The sequence below is a fragment of the Plutella xylostella genome, chromosome 22, assembly GCF_932276165.1.
Source record: "Plutella xylostella chromosome 22, ilPluXylo3.1, whole genome shotgun sequence".
In the NCBI taxonomy this organism is placed as follows: Eukaryota; Metazoa; Arthropoda; class Insecta; order Lepidoptera; family Plutellidae; genus Plutella; species Plutella xylostella.
In genome coordinates this window covers 9722784-9743043 of record NC_064002.1, presented here as the reverse complement: position 1 = coordinate 9743043, position 20260 = coordinate 9722784, and the positions used below count along the sequence as shown (strand labels likewise).

Sequence of the window (20260 nt, the reverse complement as noted above, 5' to 3'; positions counted from 1 at the left end):
CAATGCGTATAGTGACATCTACGGCTACAGGCGTTACCGGCAGTTATTTTCTAGGTCCGAATCCTCTTCAAAAATGTTTGTACGCTTTCCAGACCTCGGTTTATAATTTCTGCATGCCATTTAAAAAAATAAAGGTGATGTACTAAGAGTATACAAAAGGTACATCGACAAAAACACAATTATTTTCGTTCCTCATTACAGTTTTATACTCGCTTTTCTATGCTCTATTTAAGTAATTATAATATTTAAATCGAATAGTGAGGTATCCTATATGCAAATCAGTATATTTTTTTTTATCGATTTATCATTTATTTACCTCGTAATTTGCCACAAAATTACCAGCCCACCACACGTTTTACACAATATTTCCGCGACGCTCGCGCCGTGACACCAAAATTTTGGAAGATTATTTGTATTTGTAACGGTTACGGCTACAGGCGGTATGTCACTATAAAGTTCACTTATGTGTGGGCAAAAGAACCCCCCACAACTTGTTTGTTATGACACCTAGAAACAAATGAATTAGCACAATACGACATTAAGGCCTTGTTCCACAATGTCTGGTTAGTGGCTACCTGTGAGATAAAATACATGCTGTCACTGTCAAAAAAATAATAACAGAAAGTGACAGCATGTATTTTATCTCACAGGTAGCCACTAACCAGACATTGTGGAACAGGGGCTAAACCATGTATCTCCTGTTAAGACTATGGAAATGAAACGGCTGTTAATGGATCGTCCGTTTTAACCAATAGAAGTTGGACGGCCACAGGCGCGTAGTCATATTGCAAGGACATTTAATTACGGCTCTCGACGGATTGTCCGTGAACGTGTTAAAAGAAAAAATTGAAAACCTAAGCCCTAATTAAATTACATGGTTCATTCTATTAAGTATATCCCATACTGAATGGAATGAACCATGAAATTCGTAGTATTTACCTCTATAATTATAAATTGATAATTCTAATTAAGTATAAAAAATACAATTATCACAAAGTAACATTAAGAACATAGCAAAAATTAATAATTGTGATAAAAAACGCATTGCTGTAATTTACAGTAACAACAATAAAGATTCAAAATTCAAAAGTTTTATTAATATTCATAATGCAGTACCTACCTAGGCCAAGAACAACCTCAGTCAGATAAGATCATTATAATTAAATGAACTACCCTCAAGTCATTTGGTGTTTTATTTTTATTTAAGTGGTTCACATTACTTACACTACAAAAACACCGCCACTGACTCTACCAGAAGATTATAATGTTCAAAGTTCAGCGTCCCAACATAATACGTGTTTAAAATCAGCCTCACACAGGACCGACAGACGATACGAACAAAAAGCCAATTTCATAAAACTATGCATCCTACTGGCAGGGCCCATAACAATAAATGAGCAAAAGCTCCAGAACCAGATGCCTTTGCCGATCAAGTAACCAACGAAAATAATATTGAAAACAATAACACTACACAGCGCGCGCAAGATAAGAGTACGCAACTATTCGTCGAGTAGAACGCCATCAATGTATGCCGCGAGCAAACAAATGCCGCATCGCTGGCAGCTAGCGCTCCGCGCGTGGTATGGGAATCTGCAAAAGTCCAGCACCACTACATAGACGGGCCTGCAGACACGGAGGCTTCGCGGCGGCGGTGGCGGCGGCGGCGGCGGCGGCGAGCGCCAGTCTGCGCCGAGACGCCGTCCGAGCACCGCGCCCGCGCCACGCCGCACTCCAAACAAACGAACATCGCGAAAAAAGTTTCACACCCCCTGACAATACTTCCAGACACCCCTTTCAACCACGCCAGAGTTGAAAGAGGAAAGTCCTCCAAACTGTCGAGAGGTCCCTAAAAGTGACCTTTGCTAAACCGGAATCTCAATCCCCCGGAACGGGTTTCGCTTGGACCTCGCAGGACTTGGTGAAATGGTGCTAACTTGATTTTAGGTGGAGTGAGTTCAGTGTTAGTGACTTAATTATTATCCTTTATTAGTTTCCGATTCTGAAGACTGGATTGTAAGTTCAGCGGCTATTTAAGTGGCTCATCAAAACAGTGCTGATAACAGTTTTTGTAAGTATTATGAGGATTTTACTTATATGAAAATGCAAATTATGCTCGAACTGGTCATATAGCTTCGTCGAAATATAATCGATGAAGTAAATGAAAGTAGAGACAGTATATTCCGATGGGATTCCAATAGCGAAACTCAAAATGTAGTAAACAATTTCCTTTCCATTATTATACCCAAAAATAGACAATACAGATTTGATTTAACTTAGAACGAACGTGCCCTTGTCAAGTATAGTAATGTTTAACAGCTTTATAGGTGACTTAGCAAAAAAATATGTCGGTCACTGAACAAACAATGATGCTTTTTGTTTTTCTGTAGCAAATAATCAGCTGTATCACGTCATTCATTGCTTCGATCATTTTTCGGCAGCGATAGTAGATCATCATCAGAATTGGCTTATATTGCTTAATTGGATACTGGGCTCTCTCTTCAGTTTAAAAGGTTTAGATCAGGGCCAACGACTTCACTGGGTAGAGCGCAATAGATATCGATAAACAGAAATCGCGGAGCCGGTCCCAACATGTGCAGCTCCGATTGAAAGTGCCATGTGCACGCCGATAATCTATTTCCACTTGAACTGATGAATAAAAAACTGAACCAAAAACGACAATTGCCGACTTTGTGTGGGTACAAAAAAACTGCGAGGCGGTTACTTTGTATTTTTTGCTTTGACGCTAAATTTGCTATCGACGACGCAGCTGAAATGCGGCTCGTTTCCGATTGGCTTTAGAGAAATTATTGTTTTTGACACTCGGATTTTCATTTCATACGTAATTTAAGAGTTTTTGATATTCTAAAATTGCAAAACTAAACAAAATAAAAAACAAGTGATATCTTACATTGATAACGTAAACGTAGGTAACTACATCGGTTATAAAAACAAAAAGAGCCGTCAAGAAATTATAAATATAGAATCATAAAGCGGTCATCATAATGACTATGACGCTTAGATTAACGCCACGCAAAGTAACGGGATATAGCGACCACGCACCGGTCATTTCATTTACAAATATTCAGTCATTGTAAACGGTTAATATTCAAACAAAGTTAAATAATTATAAAATACAGATAGTATCTGACACCCTGTCTATACTTACCTCTATACTTTTAAATTGATCTAGTTTTGTGGCAAAAGAGACTTGCGTTCAATAGATTTTATCAGCATGCTGGTCTTGTAAAATTTCTTAATGACCTTTATAATATTCTACCCCTTTATCAATGTAATATTAATCAATGAGATCTTCTAACAGTCTTCGACAGTGCCTCAGAACCGGGGATGATAAGTAGGTACTTAATAAAAAAAACTGCAGATGAACAATACTTATTTTATCTTGGTCTTTCAGTCTTACTTTCAGCAAATAATTTTAACATATGTTCCCTTACGTTAGAAAACCGGTTTAATAAAATTAGCTGAAGTTTTTGATTTTTTATAACTCGTAGAGATAAAGTTAGATTCTGTCTTCATTCGTTATGACTAAAATGTTATGATGATATCGTCATGCATATCAATGATATGTCTTGTCAGTGTTGTGAGACAGATAGAACGGTTATCGCTAATGATTGTAAGGTAACGTTGTCAAATGATAACTGATATTACCTCAACAGAAGTTACGAGGTAAATATGTTAAGCATATACCTTCGTCAACTTGTTACATTAAGGGCTGATTTTTCAATGGTCAGATAAAAGTTATCTAAGGAATAGCATTGTTGGCGGCAGCATCAGCCAGCAAAAGGGAACAGTGAATGTTCTTGCATATTATGAAATTTTAAGTTACAGTACCTGTTTTAGAGGTCAAGGATACGAGCCTCGCAAACAATGAGTCATTCTGGTCAAGTGAATGAAGAGTCAACAATATTGTTAATGTAGAAATACAAATAGGTAAACATTATAAATTTGAATTGTGCAATTAACGCTATTTAGACGACCAAAAATAACAAAACATTGCAATTAAATAATAAAATCAACAAAACTAAAATAAATATAGCACTGAGATCCTAATTTATTCCGCCTTGCATCTTCATAGAGATTAAATATTAGGCGACCTTGCAAAATTATAGTCTATTCAGCAACACATAGTCATACACTTCTATGGAAGATGATTTAGTAACGTTTGTCAAAGCAGTATTGGATTCTGAGATCGCACGTTCGTGATTTTTCTCAGGATGCCTTGACACATCGGCAAGCGTCAACCTTCGCCTGTATTCATTGTTAGTTTTATGTATCTGAGACAAAAGCCTCCATACTGCAATAATGTAACATAGTAAAAATATTGCCTTTTCAAATGTGATGTACCGACTTAGTAGTGTATCTTAGTTGCCTCTTTACTCAAACAAACCCAATTGACAGATTTTTTAATAATGTAGCGCAAGTAATAGTCCTGAACTTCTTCAGCAGATCTGTGAAGAGATAGATCCATTGCGAACAGAAAAATACATACCTACTTGTATTGGAAACTTTCTATAAGAAGGATCGCATTTCACGTATTAATATGATCTTCGATCTGTTGCAATATATGAAGCTGCAGTAGCATCTAGGCCATACTTTCACACCAGGTCTGGTTAGAGTTACAGTATCCAACAAATGTGGCCTTCTTGTGTTTCGCCTCCTATGAAATGGTTTGTACATGTAACAGCTGGCTGCTATTGCTACCACATCTGGTTCACAACAATGATTGTCAACTTCAACATGAATAGGACTGAAAATGAATGACCATGGATTAATATTATTTATGTCAAGGATAAAATAATGTTATCATTACTGTAGGTACCACTTTCGTTGTCAATAAATAATGTTTACCATTCAAAAATTCCATCCAAAAATTGCTTGGACTGCATTTGTGGAAATTATACTGATGTATAAAAGTACTCTTGATCATTTGTTTATAAAACGAAATGATTTATTTCAAAATCGGAAGACCCAGTTGCATGTACTTACCTACAGTTACTAAGTGAATAAATTAAATGTGTTGCCGAAATTGTCCGACCTCGATTCAAATTTATCAGCTGCACAATTTTGTTCACTTGTAGAAATATGATATCTGTTACCCCATTTGCTTCAAGAAATGTCACATTGTTCCGTCACTGTATCACTGTATTCATAGCAGTTTTACGTAATTTTATTGAGTTCATCAACTATACCATTATGATTCTTTTAAAGTGTGTTACTTATGATGCCAATGTTAAACACAAACATACCTGTTGGTATCCATTTAGGTTTCTCTAAATGTGGAAGTTTAATTAGAGTGAGTCAGTTCATAACTAAGTTAACACCTTTTCGGCCGCCTTTAAGAAAATGAGTGAGCACGAGGATGTAATATGGCACGATTCAGCATAATATTATTATAAAGTAAATACATATTATTATTATAATTTAACTACGTAGTCAGTTTTTGAATGAGGTGTGGAGAGTTTGAAAACTATGCTGTTCTATCAATTTCTATGCAAAATACAATCCCAAAAAAAAGTTCCAGTAACAGCACCAAATGACTTCTAAATGGAAATAGATGTCGTCTTCAATATTAAACTAAATTTAACAGCGCATCAGAATACTAACAACTAAAAAGGTAAATTAGTATATATTATTATTATTTTTAAATTGAGCCCATTTGGTGGCGGAATTCTGTAGTAACATCTAAGTAAATTAAAACTAAACTACTTAAGTATAACAAAAAAAGGGTTTCGGTACCAGAATTCACGGATTTCTTTATTATAGCGCGGACATCTTCTGAATAGTCATGCTGACCATTGTCATATTCATTGTCATCTTTTTTTTTTTAAATAAATTTTACTACTCGGATAAAGAATTATTAAGCTATTTTTCAAGTCTTTGCATTTGAATGCAATTGAGATTGCCGTAAACATTTATTACATAGGTCTGTAAATTTAGATACACCATTCAATGAACTAACAAGGTCATTAAAGTCAATAAGTAGTATCGATTTATAGTCTACTATTGTTGTTTCCCACTTTGGATTTAACAATGGACTAGATCAGGCTTAGACAAGGTGAAATGATAGGTTATCGGCAACAAAACTCGTTGCGAATCTATAATAACATCTGTTGGTTTGATTTATGCGTTGCAAACATTTTTATTATCATCACTTTTGACTAACGTGTTTGCTTTGCCCACGGAGTAATTTAAATGAAAGAGATCTAACTCAATATCATTATCTGACGCAATCGATTCGTGTAACCGAATTGTGTTTTCATTGATTATAGCAATTTGTCTCTCAGCTAGGTGACTTTCGTTAAGTAATCGATCTCTTAGACGCAACTATTAAAAAAGTGAAAAGACATCCGAGTCACTTTCATCTTTCGTCTCAATATCAAGGTCGTTTGTTCGAACCCACGCGATGCACAATGATTTTTCATCTATTCTTTGTTTCTTGCGGATACTTTCTCATTGTTAGGTATATTGTAGCAAGCGCTGTATTGCACAAAGCAATAACGATGTATTGTATCTAGATATCGTTATTCGTTCCGCTTAGTTTTGCATCTGAATTGTTTCCAAAAGTTTTCCTTTCTCCAGCAGTTCTATTTGCATGTCATCTATGATGCTACATTCCTTCTCGAGTTATTACAAAAAATTACGTGCTATGATTGGTCAGTTTTGCATGGCTTGCGTATGTTTTAACTAGACGTTGATTTCTAGGATCATTGCTCGAACGCATAGATGTAACGAGATACGTGCAGTCGGTCATTATGCGCAGGACAGTATCATTAGAGGGCTGAGTTGTTGGTATTGGTAATTGAACGTTAGCTATGTATTCATTTTGTTTGACTGACTAGCAAGCTTTCGTCTTATTAAGTATTATTTAGGGCACTTTAATCAATTTTATCTTTATCTTACTTATTATCTTTTCTGAAATAGTGGATTTGCTTTATAATTTTACGTGATCTCTTTTTTGAGCATTATTAATATTTTGAGCGTCAAAAACGTTAACGTCGACGTCGTTATAGATGTTATTAAGAAGGGAATTTTACCCCAACTGTCAGTCAGGACTAGTATTAAAACGATCGAAGTAATTCGTAACGTGGATTACTCCCCTCTGCACTTCTTTCACCCTTCTAGCCGATAACATTCCCTGATTTTGTTCTTAAAAGTGCGTCTAAGAATATCTGAATTTATAGTTATCCAAAAGAATATAAGGAAAAACAGGTATTAAATACCGACTCACCAAAAATCTGTATACAGTGACACTCATAACAACTGCTGTCTATTAATAAAAAAAAAGAATTCATTTCTTTCTGTACATAATAATTACATTGTAAATCATAAAAGAACAAACATTACATAAATATAATAGAATGGGCAACAGTTACAAATTGAATTACAAAACACAAGGTAATATAACAAATAGTGTATATCCGGATGGTTTTTATTTCAATCTCAAAGTTCATCATGGAACGTTTTTATTATAAGAGAGGTTTATTATTCCTCATTTAGGTACTAAGTATATGATCTAGATGCCTATGAGTCGGCTATGAGACTATGAGTTAGTAAGTAGGTAAATTGCAATTTTAGCGAGTAATTTTATTGTGGCAATGAAATGTAGGTATACTTAAATGGAAATCTCAGATAAACATTGAACTTTGTGTTACATTTCGTATTTCTAAGAATTTTCATCTTGTTTTTTTAAGCAAACCAGAACAGGAACTGTCACAGTGTATCAGCTGATGCCTCCATCAGTGCGTGCAATTAAATTTGAAATTTGATATCTTTTAAATTTTAAGCTAATCCACAACATGCCTCGACCTATATTACCTACCTGCAAATATTGTTTTATACAGGGTTTTGCAAAAAAGGTATACTAAGCCAAAAGGGGGTGACTTAAGGGGATCATTCTCATCATCATCACGACCCATTACGTCCCCACTGCTGGGGCACGGGTCTCCTTCCAATGAAGGAAGGGTTTAGGCCTAGTCCACCACGCTGGCCAAGTGCGGGTTGGTGGACCCCAACACAAACAAGCTTGTGCTGAGAGAGTTGCAGTTGTCGGGTAAGTGGGCAACCCGACTGTCAGATGTTTTTCAAGCCGCCCGAAGGCCTCTGACTAGGCTTAACGACTGCTGCCGAAGCAGCAACCGGGACCCACGGCTTAACGTGCCGTCCGAAGCACGGAAGCGTCCAGAAAAGCACCACTTGAAATTGGTCACCCATCCAATGGCTGACCGCGTCAGTTGTTGCTTAACCTCAGCGATCAGTTACGATCACTGAGACCCGCTCGACTACGGACGCTTCTGACGGGACGGGATCATTCTAAACAACTTTTTTACTATTTTGCATCACGACCTATTACGTCCCCACTGCTGGGGCACGGGTCTCCTTCCAATGAAGGAAGGGTTTAGGCCTAGTCCACCACGCTGGCCAAGTGCGGGTTGGTGGACCCCAACACAAGCAAGCTTGTGCTGAGAGAGTTGCAGTTGTCGGGTAAGTGGGCAACCCGACTGTCAGATGTTTTTCAAGCCGCCCGAAGGCCTCTGACTAGGCTTAACGACTGCTGCCGAAGCAGCAACCGGGACCCACGGCTTAACGTGCCGTCCGAAGCACGGAAGCGTCCAGAAAAGCACCACTTGAAATTGGTCACCCATCCAATGGCTGACCGTGTCAGTTGTTGCTTAACCTCAGCGATCAGTTACGATCACTGAGGCCCGCTCGACTACGGACGCTTCACTTTTTACTAATTTGCGAATTTTGAAAATTTGGGGAAAATAATTGCTTTTCACATGACTTCAAAATATGTGGTGAAACTTAAAGTTTATATGGGCCCTTTATTTTATACATACTTAGCTACATATACATAACATTTTGAATACATATATAACAATAATATAATCTAGTTCAATATCTAGCGGACTCCGTTTATAACTATGTATTAATTGTAGTTCATCTTAGCGTAGAAGGGTAGCTACTTACTACTTATATGTATATGTAGTGTGGTAGTATACTTAATATGGATTTATTGTTTCTCTACAGAATCAAATCGTTTCTACTTCGTTTCTATTTCGAGGATTCAGTGGTTTATAGCTATAGGCTTATGAATAATATTTATAGAACTGGATACGTTGAGTGATACTTTCGCCCCTTATAAGTGGATATCTTGTTTGTGTGAGCTAGGAAATATTTTGTTTAGTTGTGTATTATTGAATTGTTTTATGTTATGATTCCTACACTATTTACATATAAATAATTTCACTGCTACACGATATTTTAATCTATGAATGTATGGTTAAAGCCTAGATTGGCCTCCGTTCGCAAGACGGACAAATATTGAAAAATGTAATACATATTATGGTGGTGTGAAATGTATTGAATATGTTGTTTTTGTAAAACATTGTTTTTATTCAATAAAGGCTTAAGTGATATATTCTAAATACACACAACGATAAACTGGAAATACTTAAGATTTAGCTTTTACCTTTGCAAATAATTTTCCTTTAAAAATATTTTTTCTTATAGTGACTCGTATATAAAAACAAGGCAGGTACAAACATCTATTTCATAATTTTGTAGGTAAACATAGTTACTTTCATCCACTAAATCCATCTGTGTAATCAAAAACATGGTGAACTTGAAAGATTACCTACCTATTTAGTTTAAAAATATTTACGCAGTTTTTTCCTAATTTACGAAACTGTAGTGTGCTTTTTAGTGCTTAGAAGGAGCACCCGGCCGTAAATAAACTCAACCCCATTCGGAAAGAATATAGGCTGACGTGGTTTATTTATGGTGCTATAAAGCTTATGGTTTTAAGCTGTTCCCTTTCGTAACTTTTTATAGCTTACTAACTATTATGTGCATAATGTAAAATTGAATTGCCTTTTAAATATAGAAAGCTGTTTAGAAATAAATAAGCACTTACTTAGGGAAATACATATGTAATGTTAGATTATTGGCATGGTAGATACATGTGATAAATGATGTATACCACTTTTCACAAATGATGAATTTAAAGTTAAGTACCACTGTATTCAAAGAAGAAGCTAAAATCTAAAAGCGTTTGCCGATTTATTCCGGATGCGAGCGGCGCGGAGTGCGCGGTGACTGATTGACTTTCCTCCGATATGCAAAGTCTTTTCTCTTAGGGAAACGTTCTGCGCCCTAGGCTTCTGCTGCGGTACTACCTACTTATTATCTGCTACAGTGAGACGCAAGTGAGGATTTCTTGAAAATGGGATATTGTTCTAAACGAAGACTATGGCTTTAAGTTTAAAGAGTTTTGAGTGGTTGTTTTAGAGGTGTTACAAAAGCGGAGAGTAATTCGATAGGGGAATTAGGTGATTATTAGCTCGTAATTCCAAACAACTTTTACTATAATACTTTTGTTAATAAAATTATTGTACCCCTCATTGAAAAATCATTTGACCATCAAAGTTTTAAGAGCAGCTAAGTTAATATTTATATTGCGAATTTTAAAAAGCTATAAAGTAAAATATTGTTTACCTCCTGTGTCATCCCGTTAAAACCTGCATAAGAACATTTATTCATTGCTAAAATCTTTATTGATTCCTATTTTTTATTTTTGTATCTCCACCATTTACCTTAGTACCTCTACCACTATTTCACTTGTATCTAAAATATATTTTCATAAAAGCTCGAATAAGCTCGAATGCGGCAACGATAGTAGCAGTCAGGCGACAGATATTGTACGCGGAGTCCGCGGTACCTCTTGATGTGCCGTTGACGTGCTTTCTCTCTCCTATCTGGAATCTTTACATCTCATTAGAATACGGCTCCCGGGTATAATGTTTTGTTTTAATCGAATTGGTCAGTAAATATTGGTGTTTCACAGCTGTTTTGCGGCTAGAAAGTCTCGCTCGTATCGCATGTTTTGTGGTTTACGAAACTATTCGTTTCTTGTCTTTCGCGTCTGGTTTGCGACAATGAGTAATTAAATTTACACCTTGTATGGTTTGGAAATAAATCTTGCTGCTGTATAATTTTGTCTTTGAAATTGAGTGGTAAGACTTGAGTAAAACTATGTTTTCTTGCACCTAGCTGTTGACATTGTTTATGGGATTTCCATCATTATATCAACTGGAAGATTGCCCTTTTTTACGTGAGCTAAGCTTTTCCTCGGTTTACTTTCATCGCCAGCGTCCACATCAGTCACCTCCGTCACTTTCCCTTCCATGAAGACATCTTCAGTAAAACTAAGACTTTCTGCTATACCCATATTTGGGTCAAAGCTTTGCCAATCATCGGGCAAGTAGGTACTTTTGATGGGCTGTTAGAGACTTCACATGGTCTGTGTAAATGTTAAGTACTATCTATGTAAGGATATAATTTATTTTATCCACTTAATTTATTTCAGAGCAGCAAGTTTTAATAAATATAAATTAGTCAGTTCAAATTATCCTCTACGTATATGAACACTGTGCTCAACTGAGTTCATAGAATCGAAGTGACAAAGTAACAAACAACCTAATGACATAAACCTAGCTTTGTACACTGTTGTCTTTCTCAGAAAATATTATACCTAAATCGGTAGCAAGAATGATACAAAGGTATATCAAAGAAGAAGCACTAGTATTTATTTCTCTAACGGCTTTCAAGTTAGTAGAATCTAGTTTAAGTCTCGATGGTATCACGTCGCGTCCTTTGAGTTACGTGCTGCGGCGCGAAGGGTCACTTTAGCTTACGAAAAACGAAGTTTCGTAGCGCTGCTGCAATAACCTCGTACTCTATCAGACTCTATCTCGTTGTATTAAACGTCGATTGTAGGACAGTTTTCGTTCGTTTTTTTTCGTCAAGCTAGAAAACCCTCCTGAGCCGTGACTACTGGAGCGGAAAATCGTGAAAATCTGATTACTGACTATTTAACCGGCCTAATTGGCTAGTTTTTTGACCACCAATAAATGGCTGACATTGAAGACTTAATCTTGTGGTGTGGTGTTCACGAAGTGACCCTGAGTATGGTCAAAGTGCAAGAATCTAAAAATGTAAAAAATACTTGTGGCTATTTCAGTTTCTGCACAAGAATAAAGCTGCACTTTACCAAGCCCCTACCGCATTGCTTTTGTCGCAAGGGGAGGCCCACCCCGCAAGTGCTTAGTTGACATTCCAAAGGGATGAACTTAAAAGCCGTGAAAAATAATGAAATTCCGCATATTACCAGCCGAGTAATTTCATAAAGTGGAACTCGTAAGGTTTACTACCTTTAAATATTGTGTTTAAGTATAACTATCATTTTACAAAGTTACAAAAGCGGAGAGTAATTCGATAGGGGAATTAGGTGATTATTAGCTCGTAATTCCAAACAACTTTTACTATAATACTTTTGTTAATAAAATTATTGTACCCCTCATTGAAAAATCATTTGACCATCAAAGTTTTAAGAGCAGCTAAGTTAATATTTATATTGCGAATTTTAAAAAGCTATAAAGTAAAATATTGTTTACCTCCTGTGTCATCCCGTTAAAACCTGCATAAGAACATTTATTCATTGCTAAAATCTTTATTGATTCCTATTTTTTATTTTTGTATCTCCACCATTTACCTTAGTACCTCTACCACTATTTCACTTGTATCTAAAATATATTTTCATAAAAGCTCGAATAAGCTCGAATGCGGCAACGATAGTAGCAGTCAGGCGACAGATATTGTACGCGGAGTCCGCGGTACCTCTTGATGTGCCGTTGACGTGCTTTCTCTCTCCTATCTGGAATCTTTACATCTCATTAGAATACGGCTCCCGGGTATAATGTTTTGTTTTAATCGAATTGGTCAGTAAATATTGGTGTTTCACAGCTGTTTTGCGGCTAGAAAGTCTCGCTCGTATCGCATGTTTTGTGGTTTACGAAACTATTCGTTTCTTGTCTTTCGCGTCTGGTTTGCGACAATGAGTAATTAAATTTACACCTTGTATGGTTTGGAAATAAATCTTGCTGCTGTATAATTTTGTCTTTGAAATTGAGTGGTAAGACTTGAGTAAAACTATGTTTTCTTGCACCTAGCTGTTGACATTGTTTATGGGATTTCCATCATTATATCAACTGGAAGATTGCCCTTTTTTACGTGAGCTAAGCTTTTCCTCGGTTTACTTTCATCGCCAGCGTCCACATCAGTCACCTCCGTCACTTTCCCTTCCATGAAGACATCTTCAGTAAAACTAAGACTTTCTGCTATACCCATATTTGGGTCAAAGCTTTGCCAATCATCGGGCAAGTAGGTACTTTTGATGGGCTGTTAGAGACTTCACATGGTCTGTGTAAATGTTAAGTACTATCTATGTAAGGATATAATTTATTTTATCCACTTAATTTATTTCAGAGCAGCAAGTTTTAATAAATATAAATTAGTCAGTTCAAATTATCCTCTACGTATATGAACACTGTGCTCAACTGAGTTCATAGAATCGAAGTGACAAAGTAACAAACAACCTAATGACATAAACCTAGCTTTGTACACTGTTGTCTTTCTCAGAAAATATTATACCTAAATCGGTAGCAAGAATGATACAAAGGTATATCAAAGAAGAAGCACTAGTATTTATTTCTCTAACGGCTTTCAAGTTAGTAGAATCTAGTTTAAGTCTCGATGGTATCACGTCGCGTCCTTTGAGTTACGTGCTGCGGCGCGAAGGGTCACTTTAGCTTACGAAAAACGAAGTTTCGTAGCGCTGCTGCAATAACCTCGTACTCTATCAGACTCTATCTCGTTGTATTAAACGTCGATTGTAGGACAGTTTTCGTTCGTTTTTTTTCGTCAAGCTAGAAAACCCTCCTGAGCCGTGACTACTGGAGCGGAAAATCGTGAAAATCTGATTACTGACTATTTAACCGGCCTAATTGGCTAGTTTTTTGACCACCAATAAATGGCTGACATTGAAGACTTAATCTTGTGGTGTGGTGTTCACGAAGTGACCCTGAGTATGGTCAAAGTGCAAGAATCTAAAAATGTAAAAAATACTTGTGGCTATTTCAGTTTCTGCACAAGAATAAAGCTGCACTTTACCAAGCCCCTACCGCATTGCTTTTGTCGCAAGGGGAGGCCCACCCCGCAAGTGCTTAGTTGACATTCCAAAGGGATGAACTTAAAAGCCGTGAAAAATAATGAAATTCCGCATATTACCAGCCGAGTAATTTCATAAAGTGGAACTCGTAAGGTTTACTACCTTTAAATATTGTGTTTAAGTATAACTATGGTATTAACTCGTATAAATTATTCATACACACTATTCATAACCAATTATTAGTCTTTACGAAGGTGCAGTGTTATGGAAAACAATTTAAATTTAAAACACGACCTTTACAGCTTCTTCGGTGACCATAACATTCACAGGACAATAGTTACACCGCTTACGTATGTGTCACTTTATGTAACTTAATGAGCCAAATCGTTTACACACCAAAAACAACCTTGTTTTTCTTACAACTAAATTGGTAACTTTATCGTCATGTTTGCTTGTCCATCTCAAGGTTTGTAACATTAGAACGACAATTATAAAGTCATCTTGCTAGTTCTTATACGGTTGTGTTAAGGTTTGTTTTGAGGATTTAAGGGTATTAGGACTATTCGTTGAAATGACATGTCTGAAGACATGCTTGAAGTAATTGACAGGAGGTGGTGACTTGACGATAGACATGGCCTTGTCTGCCCTTCCGCCATCAGTGTCAGGTGACTCTGGCTCGTGATGCCTTCCGTAAAATCAAAAACAGATCAGTCAAACCTTTGAAATAAATCACCTGAACCGTTCACTCTGTATGTAAATTTGGGTGGTGTCCTTCAGGGTGGTATATTGCGGCCCATATTATACTTTGTTTAAATATTAGTAATAAGAACTACCAATTATAACTGCGATAATTCGCTATTATTACAGAATGAAGGTAAAGTTAATCGACGTGGATGACGTGGATCCCTCTACTAAAGCCGACCTTGACAGAGGGTTGTTCTCATTACTCATTTCCCAGACACCCCCTGCGATGTTATCTCGACACCACCCTGGTGCGCTTTACTGCTTTCGACCATGCACATCACGATTACATCATTATTTTCAATAAGTATACAAACCTGATTATTTTTACTTTTTGTTTCGTAAGGCTTAAATCACAAAAGTCACAGACAATTTCAAATCAAATCCTGAAACAAATTCCCTCGCATTTCGTTTCTTTCATTTCACAGTTATTGTCAGCTTCAGCAGACACAGCTTTAGTCCCAAAAATACTCTATTCGGCATGAATATTCTTTTCCTGTACTTTCCGTCTTGAGCGTGAGGTGCAAAAGCCGGGGGCGTGCGTGCAGCGAGATGCGATCGATACTGCCGTCTGCCGCCCGCTGCAGTGGCCTTGTCTGAGCTGGAGGGTCACTCTATCCCATATAATATATGGCATATATGGCATATATGCCCTTAACTAGTTTTATCATCAAGTTGTTTTTCTTTGGGATATGTTTAAGATTCAGATTCTAATATGCAAAAAACTTAAGTGGCCAGTGAGCCTCTAGGCTATACTGACGAAAAACGAACGGACGTGAGCTGTCGTGCAATCGGCACGTTTAATAAACGAGATAGAGCCGTGGCTGGCGCAGCAGTGATTCGAAACTTCGTTTTTGGTCATATAGAGTTCCCCCCTATAGAGTGACCCCCCTACAACTGGACACCAGGGGGGTTACTCTACGAACGAACTGCAGCGTTAACCACAACTCTATCTGGTTGTATTAAGCGTGCAGATTCCGTGTCAATTCTCGATCGTTCGTTCGTCAATTTAGAGTGTGACCCCCAGTGGCTTTGTGTGATAGCTGAGAAAATCAGGTAAATATCCTAAAGGTGGAAACTTGTTAGACCTATGTTATCTTTAGTTTATTTTTAGATTATTAGTTAGTTAAGTTTTCCTAAAAAAAAAAAAAAAAAAAAAAAATGATGACCAGCAGTATAGCTTTACTTGAAACTTATCTATCTATCTAATGCGGCTGTTCGTAGCTATGGGTGTTCACTGTTTAGCCTGTGTATTGAACATGTGTGAGACAGCTAAGCAAGTTAAAGAAAATCAATATTACGGATCTTCCGTTACTTAAGTGCGTGGATTGGTCAATTCAAGTAAGCAAGATAATTTGATATGACACAGCTTTCTAAGAAATTCTAACGAATTTTAGTTACACACAACAGCTTTATGGTATGTGATATTTATGTAAGCATTTTTCAACTTCCCTTTTAAAACAAATTCACATGGTAGTTAAATAAGGTTTTGAAAAAAAGTAAAGTTAATGTTGTTATGGTACCTAAATATACCACCAAGGTAGCAATACGGTGTGCTGTTTTTCAGCGGCTAAAACGAATAAATTCAATAAAGAGGTGAGGATATTAAAATAACATTAACGTTCAAACAAGTGAATGAGTAGCTCAAATGAAGTAAGTAGTTGCAAAATCTCATCATGAGGTTTTTCGCAATTACTAACAAACTAAAATCAAACACGTGCATTGACTTTCTTAGACTCCACCATCTTCACTTTCTTTAGTTTCACAACAATTATTTCTTTAAAGATTGCAACGGCACGTTTGAGCTTTATTTAATCACGAGTAGCTTGGCTTTTATCGACCTATGTCGTTCTAAACTCACTCTTTTATTGGATAAATATTTGCAATTGCCAATGCCGTCGGAATTAGAGTAGGTTTTTTATTTTAATTTTCCATAACTTTTGTAGTTTATTTACTATAATGTGGCAAGTTACTTGGCGACCCTCCTTGCGGGGTGAAAGAAGTGGCGGGGGCGAGGTAGCACGACATGCTACACACGTAGAAAAGTGTGCCCGGATTAATCTCGCGATAGCTTTTTTTTTTTTTTTTTTTTTTAAAGATTTTATTATCACTCCACAGACTTTATGTCCGTGCCTTTTTGAGAGATCAATATATTGTGAGAGTTTGGTTGTTTTTTGTCTTCATCTTTTAACTACTCACTACTCAATGTGGAAGCTTATAATATATATATTTTATCTTTTATATATATATACCTATATATTATTAATAAATTTTTTTTTATTTTTTTTTTTGCACTCCTGGAGGAAAATCTACACAGACACCTGGGAAGGGGACCCAGGTAGTGTCGGCCTTTAACCGACTAAAAACCCCCAGTTGTGCATTTCTTGTTTTTTTTTTTTTTTTTTTTTTTCTTTGTTTCACACAGTCACACTTACAATTATAATGGCAACAAACATTTGAAGGGTAGGGCCAGTGTCAGCTGTCTTCAGAGAACTTAACAGACGCCTGTCAGTGGCCACACACTCCTTTTGTCATCGCTGTTGTTTTGCCTGGTGTTAATGTGTGACAGTGTTCTTAAAACTATCTTAATTTTATTGGTTAGTTCTTATACAGATAATATTAATTCATGATATACTAAACAATACCTACATATCAAAACTATACAATACATGCTATATACTATACATAACAAAACTATAAAATACATGCAATACGGTTTGGCCGTCAATATAAAATTAAAATCAAAATTCTCCTATTCCGCTCCATTTTGCGTTGCCAAAAGCCTTGATTGCTGGGCAACGACCTCTTTGTCCCGATTTTTTATTGCCATCTTTAGGTTGTACTCGAGGATCCGTTTCTTCGGTGCTGTTAAAAAAAAAAAAAAAATCTCGCGATAGCTTGTAACTATTTCTGACGTAAGTAAAATTTTATTCTATGAGTGTTCACGTAAATGTCATATTTAGCTTAAAATTTATAGTTTGACAGCATTAAAATTTGGATGTTTACCTTCAGAATATCTACCAATTTGAATTTATTTATGTAAAAGTGTTTTATTTTATAAATCAATTTCCATGTCACTTTCATGTTCACTCTCTGTTTTAACTTGTTCATCGTCGTCATCATCCTCATCTTCATCATCGTTTTCATTAACTTCAATTATAAATCTAAGACAAAAACCAAAAAACATTATACCTACTTTGAAGTATAATGTACTAGAGTACGCCAGTCATATTAGTTCAGTGTACACATATCATATTTTATGTTTAATTTACATTAAATTATAAATAAACAATAACATACCTGTCCAATACATCGTCAAATACTCTATCAGATTTATAATATTCGTCTTAATTTTTTATGACATGGTCGTCACAATTTCTCCACTTTTCAGGCGAATAATTAGAGAAAAGCAACTCTAAGTCTTTTATCTCTTTATCTAAGTTAGAGTCAATCGACGTTCTTGCGAGCTCGCCTTTCACGTACCGCCACACAAGTTCAATAGGATTTAATTCCGGGTGGTATGGGGGTAGGCGAAGCACGATATGACCATTTTCTTTCAAAATCTCATCAATTTTGTAATTTTTCTCTGTGTTTTGCTCATTAATTACTTTCATTAAATCACATAAATTTTGGTTGCTTTCCTAGTTACAAGAACTGACAACTGACGCACTGTCATATGGACTCTTCGTCTTTGTTGTTTACTTTTTCGTATCTGACTGCGCAGTACCAACCTTTAGCCGCGTAGCATGACTGATCCGGTACGCTGTTCTACAAGAAGCCCCTATATTGAGACATTATACGATTTGTTGTTTTTAACGTTATTTTGTTGACGAATTATAGATACCTAATAATAATATAATGATAATATTAAAAAGGCCTCAACACTCATCCTAAGACTAATGGTCTCAGGATCAATGATCTCATGTGGGTCGCGCTCAAATTATGACAGACTATATAAGACATGTGGCCGCCTCGGCTGCGCGGCCGAGACTGCCGTAACAATGACATGCAGTGCACGCGTTCCCCTCCACCGCTACCCCTCCCGCTACCCGCTGTCGTCTTGGGTACCTCGTCCCCTCCGCGTCTTTCACCCCGCAAGGAGGGTCGCCAAGCAACTTGCCAATCTATAGAAAATCTTTGACCAGAGCCGCCGCACAGGATTCGAAACACTCCGTTTACGTTGCGTATCGTCAAAATGTAAGGCAAATGATGATGGGCACAAATATATGGAAGCTGGGACCAATAGAAATGAGTGATACGTCGTTGAAAATGTATTTTTTTTGCAGAATATGAATAACGGAAGCGCTAGTCTTGATTTACTGTCCAATTAGAATAATCGTACCTTGAAAGTTTTTATATTTTATTTCTGTAATTTTAATGTTTTTGTTAGTTTTTCACTCTCTTTTTTAATTTTTATAACAAAATGATCATATTTCATGTAATATTATATTTGTTTATTATCTCAGTAAACAAAACCAGTTGAAAGTAATTTTTCCAATTTCAATAATACGTGTTTACGTGTATTACGCCCAAACTGTCATCAGGAGAGAGAGTGCAATGCCATAGAAAAATACTTCCTTCCGACGAATATATTTCTAAATGGACAACTTATACGGATTTGTCGTCATAATACTTTTTTGCTCACTTGAAAAGAGCTATCCCACGATGTATGTCTCATCTTTATTGGACATAGGTCCCAAAACGCCCATTGTCATTTGTTAGTTCCAAAAGTGGCATTTGTTTTTTCCATATGTTTTTGTAGATTCGAAAATAGTATCGAATCCTGTGCTCGCGGCTCAGGTTGTATCGACAAACGACAAAATCGGATCAAGTAAGCACAGTTAGATTACATAACAGTTTACCAAAGGAGGCACTTGTCGCAAACCTGTCACCGAGGTACGTAAATAGAAAATAGGGGCAAAAAGAGACAAAGTGACAATAGACAAGATAAAACAATGGCGTCTCGCGCCGTCGGTCGCGATTATGCGACCTTGACAATCGACTTCCGCCCGTGACGATGCAAAACGGTTTACATTAAAAACGGGTTGATAGTTAAACTGTGATTTAGTCAATGCACTATGTGCGTTCAAAGTTACTTTACCCCTGAAATTTGTAACTATAACTTTGGTATACTTCCTAATATTCACGTAAAAGAAGTTAATAATACTTATTATGTAGTTAATAATTACATATAAGTTTTATGACAAAATATTACGGTTGGTACAAAGTAGGAATAACTTAGAAAACCCAGTGTAAAGATTTACTAGGTATACTTCTATGTGAAGTATACCTAGTAAAAATATGTGATTACTTATGCAACAAACTGCACTAAAGCAAAATGAATTAATCACATGCATTGAAAAATACTCATCAGTTTTATTACTTAAATTTAAATTTAGTATACAGTTTGCCTGAGAAAGTTTTGTCTTTAATTGTGATTAGATTACTTACATAGTTAAATTTTATTGGTTTTCTACATTTTGAAAGTAAGATATC

The 20260-nt window shown here is 36.4% G+C and overlaps 1 protein-coding gene across 3 annotated transcripts in view; it reads left to right on the top strand.

Annotated features, from left to right (window-relative positions):
• Positions 1-1661: 1661 nt before the first annotated feature.
• The window catches only part of LOC105385723 (putative uncharacterized protein DDB_G0282133), a 113553-nt gene continuing 94954 nt past the window's right edge, over positions 1662-20260 (top strand). For all 3 annotated transcript variants that reach the window (XM_048629306.1, XM_048629305.1, XM_011556145.3), the window contains exon 1: positions 1662-2068. The gene's annotated coding sequence lies outside the window, so the exon portion shown is untranslated. The remainder of the gene's footprint in view (positions 2069-20260) is intronic.